This window comes from Mesoplodon bidens, assembly GCF_964165515.1.
Source record: "Mesoplodon bidens genome assembly, chromosome: 4".
Classification (NCBI taxonomy): Eukaryota; Metazoa; Chordata; class Mammalia; order Artiodactyla; family Ziphiidae; genus Mesoplodon; species Mesoplodon bidens.
The window spans coordinates 120,184,218-120,198,831 of record NC_138160.1 but is presented as its reverse complement, the minus strand read 5'-3'; the positions used below and the strand labels follow the sequence as shown (position 1 = coordinate 120,198,831).

The 14,614-nt window shown below is 43.0% G+C and overlaps 1 pseudogene across 1 annotated transcript; it reads left to right on the top strand.

The window, feature by feature from the left end:
• Positions 1–910: 910 nt before the first annotated feature.
• LOC308616365 (programmed cell death protein 2-like) lies at positions 911–2,707 on the top strand (annotated as a pseudogene). Its single transcript has 3 exons — positions 911–990; positions 1,882–2,144; positions 2,221–2,707. The product of its transcript is annotated as a programmed cell death protein 2-like (transcript).
• The last annotated feature ends 11,907 nt before the right edge of the window (positions 2,708–14,614 follow it).

Genomic DNA, 14,614 nt, shown 5'->3' with positions numbered 1-14,614 from the left:
GGAGGAGTGGACTTAGTTATTATACCCCATGGCAATAGAGGAGAGAGATTGCTAATAAAAATAACATCTCTACCTTTCAGACAGCTCTCTGGCACCAAGTATAGTAAAAGCCAAACGGCAACAAAAATTCTGCCTTCATAGAGTTTACGTTCTTGGGGTGGGATTGGGAGGAGGGGGAAACTAATATATTAGTTAGATGGCAAATAGCTCTATAGAGAAATATAAAATAGGGAAGGAGGTTAGGGAGTGCAGTAGAAGGGGAGGCTACAAAGAAAATGTAGCATCTGAATAAAAACTAGAACAAGGTGAAGGGGCAAGACACGTGGCTGTCTGAGAAACATATTGCAGATCAGGCGAACAGTAAATGCATAGACCCTCTAAAAGCAGCATGTCAGGCATATACAGGGGACAAAGAGACCAAAGTAGCTGGATCAATGTGAGTTAAGAGGTAGAATAACAGGAGAAAAGTTATAAAGGAGTAGCTTGTGTTGAACCTTGTAGGTGATTATTAGACCTTTGGCTTTTACTTGGGAGAGATAGAAAAGCTCTAAAGGAATGATCAGTATTGACCATCACTAGGGCAACTGTGCTGAGAACAGACTGAAGAGGGCAAAGGAAAAGCATGGAGACCACTTAGGAGACTACTGTAAAAACTTGCAAAAGGTTATGATATCCTGGACCAGGGTGGTAACAGTGGTAGTGATTATGAGATAGGCTGGGACCTGGGGCCTTTACTGCAGTGCTTGCCCCTGGACAAATGTTTCCTCAAGCAACAGAATACAAAGAAACTATAAGGGACTAAAAATAACTGCATGCATGCCCAGCTGTGGCAAATTATGAACAAGATACAAAAAGACCAAAACTCAATTGCCATTTCTGAGGTAGGGGGAGCAAAAGCAGGGTACTGCACATGATCCCTGCACACGGCACCACCCAGGGGGTAGACAGACCACCTAAGCTGCCCCTCTGGCCCGACCCACCAATTCGCACGTACCCTCACCCCAATTAAGGGACCAACTCGCCAACCCTCAGGGAGCAAGTATGGGAAGCTGTTACTTGTTTTCGCTCCCTCGTGCTATAGTACAAGTCCCAGTAAAGCCTTGACTGAGTTTCTTGTCCTCAATTCTTTTCATTCTTTTTTCTTTATTCTGCTCTCTGGCAGTTATTTCTACCATTTTATCTTCCAGATCACTTATCTGTTCTTCTGCCTCAGTTATTCTGCTACTGATTCCTTCTAGAGTAATTTTAATTTCAGTAACTGTATTGTTCATCACTGTTTGTTTGCTCTTTGGTTCTTCTAGATTCTTGTTAAATGTTTCTTGTATTTTCTCCATTCTGTTTCCAAGATTTTGGATCATCTCTACTATCATTACTCTGAATTCTTTTTCAGGTAGGTTGCCTATTTCATCGTCAATTATTTGGTCTTGTAGGTCTTAACCTTGCTCCTTCGTCTGTAACAGATTTTTTTGTCATTTCATTTTTTTTTTCTCTTTTTTGATGGGTGGTGCTGTATTCCTGTCTTATTGGTTGTTTGGCCTGAGATATCCACCACTAGAGTTTGCAGGCAGTTAGATAGATCCAGGTCTTGGTGCTGAGATGAGGACCTCCGGGAGGCCTCACTCCGATTAATATTCCCTGGGGTCTGAGGTTCTCTGTTAGTCCAGCAGTTTGGACTTGGAGCTCCCACCACAGGAGCTCAGGCCCAGCCTCTGGCCTGAGAACCAAGATCTTGCAAGCTTCATGGCATGTTAAAAAAAAAAAAAGGAAAAAAAAGGAGCAGTACAATATCGAAGATTAAAAAACAAAATAAAATTAGAAAGATAAAAAATATATTAGGAAAAATAAAACTATAATTGAAACAACTGCAACAAGGTAAAATAGAACCACAACAGTGGGGCTGGCCTGCCTGCTGTGCGGCCACCCACTAGCCTTCCTGGTGCAGCTGTACGCCCTGCTGCCGGGCCACGCCAATGCCTTCCACCGCGGTCTCTTCCTTTTCTGCTGCCAAACGCCACCATGCTGCACCTGCCTACGCGTTTTTAGAAATCAGTTGCCCAGGAGAAATGACTTCTACACCTATGAGCCACCTTCTGAGGATCCTCTGCCAGAGATAGGAGAATCCGTGTGCCTCCAGCTCAAGCCTGGTGCTCATCTCTGCAGAGTTTGTGGCTGTTTAGGCCCCAAAACATGCTCCAGATGTCACAAGGCAGATTACTGCAGTAAGGAGCATCAGACTCTGCACTGGCAATTGGGACATAAGCAGGATTGTACACAAGCAGATTCTCAGATATGACAGAGGGATTGCCCCCATCTGGATCTCTGGTGAAAATATCCCTCAAGAAAAGGATATTCCAGATTGCCCCTGTGGTGCCAAGAGAATATCTGAATTCCAGAGTGTGGAGATGGAGAGACCAGGATCCCCAGGAAGGTCATGCCTCATCTGCTCAGCTACCTGAAGGCCAACAGACTGGGCAGGAGTGTCTCCTGGGGCGTCCTGGCCATCTTCACCTGTGCTGAAAGCTGTGGCCTGGGCACTGGCTACACAGAGGAATTTGTTTGGAAGCAAGTTATAACAGATGCCGGCTAAAGACAACGGTGTAAAGCCTTAAAATATTCATCATCTCTTAGACCTTGCAATTCCATTTCTAGGACTTTATCCTAAGGAAATAATTATACCAGAGATACACAAAGATGTTGTTTTAGGTGTTGTTTACATTGTCTAAATATTAGACCGAAATGTCCAGTGGCAGGGAATTAAGTAAATTCTGGTGTATCTGTCCAGCAGGAGGCTACGCAGTCTTAATGATACAGACCTATATGCACATCAAGTAAGATAAAGATGCCAAGATACCATTATAGATGGTATTCATAGTATGATATTTTTGCAAAATATTTATACATGTCTGTATACCAAAAAAATCTGGAATGATATGCACTATATGTGAACTGGTTAACTGAACAGTGGGACTAAGTGACATGATCTTTTTACTTATATGTATATTTCTTTCTATAATAAAAATGGGTTATGTGCCTAAAAAAATAAAATAAAACCACAACAGAAAAAAAGAAAAAAAAAGGGGGGGAGGGGGAAACAAGCCAAAAGGAGAGAATAACAGAGTATAAGGAATAAAATAAAATTAGAAAAATAAAAGATTAGGAAAAATAAAAATACAAAAGAATCAACAACAATGAATCAACAAGGTAAAACAGAACCCCAATCTAAAAGAGGAAAAAAGACACAAAAAAGCCTTGGCTATGGGGGGTGGAGTTTATGTGGGAGTGGAACTTAGGCAGCGGCGGGGTTTAGGGTGGGGCAGGACCTACGTGGGTGAGGGGGTGATGTTTGAGCATGGGGCCGGGCCTATGCGGGGTGATGTTCAAGTGTGGGGCGGGGCCTCTGCTTAGGACCTGCGCACAGAAGGGGAGAGGCAGCACGTGGAAAGGAGGGTCTCTGGAGTATGGGGTTCCAGAGTTTGAAGATAGGGCCCTGAGTGAGGGTGTGTGGGTGGAGTTTAGGCCCAGCTCATTGGAGGGGTTCTCCGAGTGCAGAGGTAGGGCCCTGGGTGAGGGTGTAGGGGCGGGACTTGGGCTCTGTGTGGCAGGAGGGAGGCTCCGAGGGCAGAGGATTAGGCCCGGGAGCCCAACAGGCTCCCCAGTGCCTAAGCGGACAGGGAACGCACTGGCCCTGTTCCCTTCCATTCCTTCGCGCCCCTCCCCCACTGTCTCCCCCAGGGTCTCCCCCATCGCCGCTGGACCCCTAACCCTGGGTGGGTCCCGCTGGGTGTAGGAACTCCTCCCCTCCCCCAGCCACCCCTCAGGGGTGCTGGTCCGGTGGTCCGGCCTTTACTTTTGCTCCCCCTTCCCTCCCTTCCACTCCCTCAGGACCCACGTGGCTGGAGGGGGCCTCGGTGAGCAGAGGATCAGGCCCGGGATCTCAGCAGGTTCCTGGGGGCCCAAGTGAGCAGGGGAAACCTGGCCACGCTCCCTTTTGATCCTCTGCCTTCCCAATGGTCCCCAATTTCCCCCTTCGGGCGTGGGATCCCTTCCCCTCCCCCAGCTGCCCCTCAGGGGCGCCGGTCCTGTCCTGCCTCCACTTCTCCTCCTTCACTCCTCCCACGCCCCACGTCCTACCTTGTCGCTGGGGGTTCCTCCCGTCCCCTTAGGTGTCTGAAGTCCCCCACCACTGCCTGGTAGGTGCCCTAGTTGTGAGGAGACGCGAATTCCGTGTCTCCTAGTGTGCCATCTTGACTCCGCCCCTGATCTCTTTCTTTAAGCACAGGGTCACATAGAGACCCCTTGTGACCCTTGCCAATGCAGGTTTGGAGGCCAGGGACAAGGGGCAGTGCCATCTGGCACGAGAGTTTCTTTCTTCTGCCTTGGATATTATTCATAGCAGGAGGAATCAAGGTTCTGGCTTTCTACCCTTTTTTGAAGACAAATCCATTCCTGAAGCCTTTGCTTTTCAGGAGGTAAGAGCATTGTGATGACAATTGTGCTGCTAATGCTGCCAATTCTTCTCACATAGGACAATGGCCTGTGAGAACCAAAGGGCAATGAAAATGTCTAAAAAGTAGCACTAAGCTGACGGGTATTCATGTTTCCATATGGCAAGGATGGGTAATCTTGAAAAATGGGAAGTTCAGTTAGAGCCTCCCAGAAGTCTTTTTTTTAATTTTAAAAGTTGGCTACTTTCTATCACCAAGATCAGAAACACAATGGCCTAATCAGTAACTGTGGGCATTTTGAAACATCGTAATATTTAAGAGGAAATTAAAAGTAAGTCTTGCTTGCTATCAATGTTAAAAATCACAAATATACACACCATACTGAGTCACTGTAATATTCTCTAGACTTAGTTCACTGAATCTCTGCAGATTCAATTTGGCATCAAATAACAGCCTATTCTTCTCTGCCACAGTGGTTCTTGGGAGCTGATGAGGGAGACAGATAGCACCTTAGCTACAGAGACAAAGATTTCAGGTAACTATTTGTTTTGGAAAAGTCTGGAAATGTGAAAGTCTGATCTGTTTTTCTGAGCAATACTAAGCAAAATTGGATAATTTCACTGTGACATCTTTTCTTAAGTTAACTCAAGTAGGAGTTAGGATTCTGGAGTTTGCCTCTGGTTACGTCCCTAACACTTAACATGTTACAAACTTACTCTTACTTATAGTTTCTCCATTTGCAAATGAAAAATAAAACTGCCTCAGAGTGTCAGAGGGATTTCTGAGCCATCGTTGACTTGAGACCAGGGTGTTTCAACCTGCAATTTGGAGAGAATGTTCACACCTTCAGTTCCAGACTTTAGCTAATAGGCAAGAGATGCGAACTGCTCTTCTCAGGAGAGACCTCACATAAGCAAAGAGGAGAGCCAGAGGCAGATGCCAAATTTAAAGTGGGACCCTGTGAGTAACTGTCTATAAAATGAATTAGGTATTTAGAAAGACATAACGCCCAAGGGGGATGGCCAATCTTTGTAAGTAGCATGCAAAGGTGGTGATGGGAATTTAGTTCACCTGATGCCATTTCACCTAAAGTCAAATCTCCTGATGCCCCTCCTGCCAGTTTAGGGGATACAGGTTGTAGCCCTGGTCTGGGAAGATCCCACGTGCCGTGGAGCAACTAAGCCCGTGCGCCACAACTACTGATCCTGCGCGCCTAGGGTCAGTGCTCCGCAACGAGAGAAGCCACCGTGACAAGAAGCCCGCGCACTGCAAAGAGTAGCCCCCACTCGCCACAACTAGAGAAAGCCCGCGCAGGAACAAAGACCTAACACAGTCAAATATAAAAAAATAAATAAATTTTTTAAAATCTCCTGATGCCAATTTGCCTAATTAATTCATATAAAATTAGCATTCTCTAGAGAAGTGTATCTTAATCCTAGCTGTGAATTAGGTGGTTCTGACCTGGGAAATTTTTTAAAATATTAATGTAACAGACATTTCAGATAGGCATTCAGACAGGGTCCAGTATTCTACATAGCAAATTACACTACATCATGTCATATTAATAACCAAAAGAAAAAAATTGCTTGACAAAATTGAATAAGTAATGTATTCCCATGGCACAGTATTTTAAAACTACAAAATTATATAAAATAAAGACAGGTCTCTCTCTTTCACAGTTACCAAACCACCAAGTTCTCTTCAGAGATATCCCACTGATGTCAAGTCCTTATGTCTCTGCCCAGGGATGTTCTATACATACACCAGCATGCACGTACATGCACACACATATCTATTACAAATGGTAGCTTATATTTACTGATCTACACCAGTTTGTTTTTTTAAAGAATTACTGTTGTTTTTTTAAATTAATTAATTAATTAATTTTTGGCTGCATTAGGTTTTCATTGCTGCACCCGGGCTTGCTTTAGTTGGCGTCAAGCGGGGGCTACTCTTCGTTGCGCCATGCGGGCTTCTCATTGCGGTGGCTTCTCTTGTTGCGGAGCAGGGCTCTAGGCACGTGGGCTTCAGTAGTTGTGGCCTGCTGGCTCTAGAGAACAGGCTCGGTAGTTGTGGCACACGGGTTTAGTTGCTCCACAGCATGTGGGATCTTCCCAGACCAAGGCTCGAACCCGTGTACCCTGCATTGGCAGGCGGATTCTTAAACCACTGTACCACCAGGGAAGCCCTTTACACCAGTTTTTAAAGATCTTTCCGTATATAGGTAACTCATTTACTGCCTGCATACTATTCCATTGTATAGATACATTGGCATTTATTTAAGCAAGCCCATATTTGGGGGAATTTAGTGTTTGTTTGTTTGTTTTAAATTCCTGGCAGGTATACAATGCTGCAGTGCATATTCTTTTGCAGCCATCATTTCACCCATGCTTATATATTAGTATGTATCTTTTTTTTTTTTTTTTTACGGTATGCGGGCCTCTCACTGTTGTGGCCTCTCCCGTTGCGGAGCACAGGCTCCGGACGCGCAGGCTCAGCGGCCATGGCTCACGGGCCCAGCCGCTCCGCGGCATGTGGGATCTTCCCGGACTGGGGCACGAACCCATGTCCCCTGCATCGGCAGGCAGACTCTCAACCACTGCGCCACCAGGGAAGCCCATTAGTATGTATCTTTAAAATAAATTCCTAAAGTGGAATTGTTAGATCAATATTTTTTTAAATTTTTTAAAAATAAATTTATTTATTTTTGGCTGTGTTGGGTCTTCACTGCTGCGCGCAGGCCCTCTCCAGTTGCGGTGAGCAGGGGCCACTCTCCGTTGCGGTGCGTGGGCCTCCCATTGTGGTGGCTTCTTGTGTTGCTGAGCACAGGCTCTAGGTGCGTGGGCTTCTGTAGTTGCATCACACGGGCTCCAGAGCACAGGCTCAGCAGTTGCGGCGCACAGGCCCAGATGCTCTGCGGCATATGGGATCTTCCCGGACCAGGGTTCGAACCCGTGTCCCCTGCATCAGCAGGCAGACTCTCAACCACTTCACCACCAGGGAAGCCCCTATCAGTATTTTTTAAGTTGTAGTAAATACTGTCAAATTACTTTCTGCAAAAATTGTAGTAAATACTGTCGAATTACTTTTACCAACTTATATCCCCTTAGCAACACGTCTGAGCTCAAATTACTTTCAAAAGCAAACCCTCAGACAGGGTTGTGATAGGTAACTAGTTTGGGAGATTTGTGGGCTGCACCCCGAATGCCTGCAAGCCTTGTACTTGCCCAGCCACAAAACCAAAGAAAATGCCTGGAGGCAGTGACAGAGACATCAACAACTTGTTGGATAGGGAAACTTACAAGTCAGAAGCAAAGTCCTGGAGCAACACTCCACCGTGTACAGCAGAAGGGCAGGCAGGACATGGCAACAAAGATGGCTGCTGGGGAGAAAGAAAGAGGTTACCATTTATAGGGGGAATTGAAGTCAGGTTGGCTCATCAGTTACCAGGGAAACCAGCTGAGGAGCCCACCCCTTACAGCCCCTCAGGTTAACAATCATTATGATCATTATCCTGGTCTAAGGATTAGAACAATCACCAGCTGAGGCAGGGGACAAACACATGGGACAAACACTGATTAAGTTCTATGATTAAGAGGGAAGGTCAGTCATGTGAGTAGGGTACAGGTGAAGCAAGGAATGGTCGAGCAGGGGATGTGCAGAGAGCAAGAGAACCGCCATCTTGAGTGGCCTGATCATACAGAGGTGATCTAAAGGAGAAGTGAAGGACCAAGAAAAGTGAAATGGAGAAGAGCCAATGCAAGGATGCATCATCGAGATCACCACTGTAGGGAAGTGGGGTTCCAGCCAGCCAGGAACTTCAGAGGAGGCTGTGAGATGCCTCTTGTAATTGTTCACACAAGGGTCAACAGGGAAAAACATTTGTCCGTCAGTCCTCATCTAACCTCATTGAAGGTTAGCCCAGAGGTATTAAGTCCCATACTTCTAGAATAAACCTGTACCTTCAACCACCAGTGACCCATGAATGAGATATCAGAAAAGCTCTAGGAGAGAAAGCAAAAAGGCTTGGATGCATGCTTGAGGGAAGACACTGTCAGCCAGAATGAGTCTAAGCCCACAGAGGATTTTTTTCTTTTTTTTTTCTGCAGCAACAGCTGGAATCAGAGGTGAAGTTTAGAGGCTGTGAGGTGAGGCACAAGAAGCATCTGATACGTGGCATAGGACTTGCACCCTTATCAACAATGTGTCATTAAATTTCTTAACCATTTCTAATTAATAGGTGGAAAAAATGATATCTCACTGGAGTTCTGTTTTAACTTTGTTGAACCATGTTCAAAACATCTGTATTTTCATTTTCTGTGATATGTCCTTTGCACATTTTCTATTGGTTTTGAGGGCTTTTATCTATTAATGTGTAGGAGTTATATGTATAGAAATTAGCCCTTTTCTATGACATTAATGAAAAGATATTTTATCTTCTGATTTTGTTCAGTGGTTTTCACAGTGCATTTTTTAAAATTGTCTATACAAAATATTTTTCTTTCTGTCTTCTTAGTATTCTGTCATACTTATAAAATCTTTCCCCATCCTGAGATTTTTAAAAAATCATCCATTTTGTGGCAGAGGCTACAGCCCCCAAATTCTCTTCTCTTTAAACAGAGAACCCTGTTTTTAAGTGGTCACATCCTTGCATCTAGTTTTGACCACGTGATTGATTGATTTGCCAGCGAGATGTAAACAGAAATGTTAGGTGGGGCTTCTGGGAAACCTTCTGAAAAGACTTCCTGCCTCCTTCTTGTTCTTGAAATGGCTGGAGATCTAGCAGCCATATTGAATTATGTGGGAGACCTTGATAATGAGGAAACAGAATCTCATGGCAGAGCAGAAGATATGACCCTAGGTCCCTAATGACATAATAAAGCTACCCTATTAGCTTTGACTATCTCCAGACTTCTTTTTATGAAAGATATACTTTCCATCACTTTTGAGTCTTTTAGAAATATATTAACCTAAACCTAACTGATGCATCATGTTTGCTTTTAACATATTATTTCTGTCTCTCCACCTTGAATTTATTTTGGTGTACATAATTTTATAAAGTCATAAAAGTAGCACATGCCAATTTAAAAAGACACAAAGAAACAGAATCAGAAAGGGGTATCAGTCTTCATCTTACTACTTAAAAATAAACATTGTTAACATTTTTGCCGTATTTCCTTCTAGGCTTTTTTCTTTGTAAATTACATAGCAAAGTCCTCAGCTCATTGTACAAGCTAAAAAATATTAGTTGAATGAAGTGTATACATTCTTTTACATCTTGATTTTTGCCTTTTAGTAGCAATTTTGTTAGTGGATACAACATTGGTTCACTAGCCATTATTTTATCATTATTTTAAAACCATAATGAAGATCTTAGTGCATAAAGCTTTGTCTAAATGTAATTTCCAGAAATGGATAAAAGGCTTTGAACATCTTTAAAGCTTTGGGTACACAGTGATAAAGTGTTGAATTTTGACAGGCCCCAGTAAGTAGTACTCCTCTTTGTGGCCAATATCTAAAGCAATGGAGATATAAAACAAGGAACAAGACATAATGGAGATGAAAATATCCCCTTTATCACTGTTAAATCTGATATTAGGAAATATGCTTTTATCTTCAGGAAAATTTGCTTCTTAGTCTGATCTCTAGAATTAAACACAGGTGGTAGCCTCTCTCTCAAACCAGTAGGACTAGAGTAGAACATAGGCTCAGGGGGAGGAGTTTGATTCACGAGGGAAAAAAAAGGAAGAGGAATGGTCTCTGCATGCCAGTTTATCCTTTCAAACTCTCCTATCAGGTAAGTCTTTTCCCTTAAGGAGTGAGGGATTGGGTAAAGGCTGCAAGAACCAAGTCATTAGAGCTCCCCCAGAATGGAGGAAGGAGTGGAGAAAAAGTGTCATCTCACATCTTCGTGAGGATCGGAAATTACGGATTTTTTTAAATTTAATAATTTAGTAGATGACAAATGGTAACTAATAGTTTGTTTTTACCTTCGATTATTAATGAGATTGAACAGTTGAACATTTTCCAAAGTATTTTAAAATTCTCTGGTCTGTTCATATCTCTTGGAGCCTGAGCATTTTTCTTATTAATTTGTATAATTTCTTTATACAATAGAAATTATCATTTATTTTCTGTTAATATTTTTGGCAGTCCATTTGCCTTAACTTAGGGATATAAGATAAATTCATATAGTCAAATCTATTTTTATGCTTTAATTTATTGCCTTTAATGGACATCAGCTTTTGTTTTAGTCTAGTTCTTCTATAGTTTCAGTTATATTTAACTCCTTAATCCAAATGGCATTTATGTTTTGTTGTATAGTGTTGGTGAAAACCCTTTTGCCTGCCTTCAACACATCTCCTTTTAGCCCTCTGCTTTCTCACTCCATAGGCAAGCAATGAGGGAAAGAAGTGAAAAAGTACAAAATTATGTGATTGTTCTATTAATTAGAAGGGAATAATTGTCTCTGCAAGTGGCCAACTCTCTCTGGACACTTTCCCCTTCTGGCTACTAGTCTAAAATGTGCAGTTTTCTTGAAATTTAAAGTGACTTTGAAAGTTTTCCACTAGAACCCTTGAAATGTAAGGGGGGAATGTCAACTTAACTTACTTGTAAGGCATGCAAATATGAGAAAAGACTATGTCCCATATGAAATTGGAAAAATTACATTTTAATGCAATTAAACATTAGGTAGATTCCCTTTCTGTAAATTGACTTTTTGTAGTTTGTTGACTTTCTGAGTTGTCACTGAGAGGTTCAATCATAGCCTGACTCACTGCAGATGAGATAAGGGTTTAATTGAGGTGGTAAGGGAAGGAGGGAGAAGAGGAGAGGAAAGGTATGGGGGAGAGGAAAAAATGGTGAGAAGGAGCAGAAAAGAATCATGGGGGAAGGGAAAGGAATGAATTAGGGAGATGGGAGGAGGGAGAAAGAGAAGGAAGAAAAAAAATTGATTCTCAGTCATTCAAAATGGGCTCAGGTGCCATACTGTCAACCTGTAAAAAATGCTTCACACTTATTAAATGCTTCCTCTGTGCCTGACCTTTTTCTAATATCTTTACACACATTATTTCTTTTAACTCTGTTATCTCTCCAGATGTATGATTAGACCTAAGTGTCTAAATTTGCTTTTGTTGGTATTGTTAAATCTAATGTAGCCATAGCATAAGCTGCTCTATCTTGAGCAGCACAGATTTTTAAATTTACATGCATTTTTCTTTCCTACTGACCCTGGCATGTCTTTGAGTTATCGATAATGTCTAGCTAACTAGGAGAGAATTAATCTTGCTTGCTTAAGAATTCTAGGGACTGACCTTAATGAGGTGGGAGCAGACCAGCCTTGGAGTAGAAGATTAATTGGGCATAAAACCATCAAGATGCTGTTGACCAGAACACCCCAAGCCCAGTTCTATTGCTACAGTTCTGCACATAGCCCCCTGCCTGTACACCCCTGAAACTCCCCTTTAAAACCTTTGTCCTCAAACCGGCAACTTGGAGATGATCTTAGGACATTAGTCCACATCTTCCCAGGTTGCTGGCCTCCTGAATAAAACAACTTTTCTGTTTCCACTAACACTTGGCTATCAAGTATTGGCTTTTCCAGCGACAAGCAGCCAAACTTGGGTTGGGTACCAGCTTTGTCTGGTTACATTAAGACCCACACAGAACAGGCTCCAAGTCTGCTATTTTGGTGTTAGTCAAACTTCTATCAGTGTGCCCACAGAAGCAGAAACGATGATATGTGGGCTCCTTTTCAGCAAAAGGGAAGACAAAATTTTGTATGCTCTGGTTTGGTCTCCAGTCACTATGAGGACTGAAGGGTAGAGTTCTGGAAGCAAGGCAATTGGCCCACTGTTCTGGATGGTTTCTAACCTCCTGACCCAGCAAGCCCTCTGGGACACAGGCCTAATGCACTATGTTCCTTCTACTGAAATGTCAAGTCTGCATTTATTACAGTAATTATCCATCGCACAAATATATGGACTGAACATTGATTCTGAGATCACACATTGTAATCTACCTAATACATCTACTAAGCCAAATAACACCATCAATTTTTCACACTGTGTTAAAGCCCAATTTGCTGCTCAGATACTTAAAGGCATTTCGTATTCTGGTAAATAATTGACATCTGTTTTGTGCAGGTCTCAGCCTATCAATAACCAATGCTGTGGCTGGACCAGCCCTTATGGTTCTTATTATTGACACTCTCCACAATAACCATCAGGAAATGGGGGAAAAAAGGCTTAATATGTACAGATCCTGCAAATTACACGACATACCTGGGGCCACACAGTGAGGTCAAGGGGAGAGAGATCGAAAGCGTGCGTGGGCCCTAGGGTTCTGCTTTTATTGGAGTCGAGGGTCGGGGCCTAGAGTTTCTGAGCTCACTCTACTGGTAAATTTAAAACATAAGGGAGGGAATTTAAATTGCTGGGTTGGGGCGGGTGGTGGTGGTGGTGGTGGTGTGGAAATAGGGAAATAATGGTTAGTTATCAACGCTGAAATCAAAAGAGGTGCGGGGTAGGCTGTCACTCTATCTAGGCAAGTGGCACTTACTCGGGATCCCTTTTTGAAGTGGATGCCTCTTTAAAGTGAAAGTCTGGGCAATCAAAGCTTAAGGCAGGCACTTGCATTACACAAGGAAAAACCAACTGTCAGGGTTTATACTACACCATAAATCAGACCAGTCAAATCATAATCTTCTGGTAGCAGAGGTGGGAAAAAATGTGCAACTTCACGGTAATCAAAGAAGTACAGATTAAACCACAATGCTTTGCTTCTATTTTCAAAAATCATTATGACTGATAATATCCAAGATTAGGCAAGGTGTAGAAATTCTTATAAACTGTTGGTAGGAGTATATTGCATTTCCAGGGGCCAATTTTGTAATACGTATAAAAACATATTACTAACTTTACTTTTTTACTTTTTGGAACTTATCCTGAGGGGATATTGGACAATATGCCGTATGTGGCAAAAGAGTGTTCATTATAGTGCTGTTTACAGTAGTAAAACTTTAGAAAAACTTTAATATCTATTAACAGGAACTGGTTAAATTATAGTGTAATTATATCATGGAATATATGCAAATAATTCAAAAAATTTATATGTGGGAAAAAGCAAGTTACAGAAAGACTAGTATAACCCTTTAAAATACACGTACATATTTATGGAAAAAATCCATCTCTTGCCCTTAGTGCTCCCGTCTATGCAAAGGGAACTCAGTCACACTCTTACCTCTCTATACTCCTTTATGCACGCTGCCTCGACAGATTGCAGTGATCCATTTGATTGGCGATGTGGGGAAGAATACACAGTTAATACCGTTACCGAATCAAACTTTGGTCCAGTAGCCCACGCGCAGTAAAGCCAATCTACTGACATCAGGCTGTGGTAAAAGACAGTCCAGTGCTCAGCAAAAGAGGCCATGTGGTTAATGCTCAAAAGACAGCACTCCCAGATGGGTTTCTGGGAAGATTTTATTTATTTACTTATTTATTTATTGGCTGCGTTGGGTCTTCGTTGCTGCCCGCAGGCTTTCTCTAGTTCCGGCGAGTGGGGGCTACTCTTCGTTGCGGTGTGCAGGCTTCTCGTTGCGGTGGCTTCTCTTGTTGCGGAGCACGGGCTCTAGGCGTGTGGGCTTCAGTAGTTGTGGCTCGTGGGCTCTACAGAGCAGGCTCAGCAGTTGGGGCACACGGGCTTAGCTGCTCCGCGGCATGTGGGAATCTTCCCGGACCAGGGCTCCAACCTGTGTCCGCTGCACGGGCAGGCGGATTCTGAACCACTGCACCACCAGGGAAGTCTGGGAAGAGTTTTTAAAGGCAAGGTGAGGGAGGGGAGTTGCAGGGTGCGTGATTAGCTCGTGCACAATTCTCTAATTGGTTGATGGTGAGGTTACAGGGTGGTGTCACAGGTGTTAACATTATCAATCTTCTGGCTCCAACCAGTCTGAGGGCCATGTGCTCACGGTCATCATGCAGTTAACTTCTTCCATCTGGTGGAGGTTTTAGTATCTGTAAAATAACTCAGGAATGTGCATCAGACTGTTATCTATGTCCTTCAGGGAGGACCTAAAGATTCTACGACTGCAATATGCCTGATTTACTGTTTAAATAGTTACCAGTTCTCCTGACCCAACTGCTATTTTTTGTTGTTACTCTAAG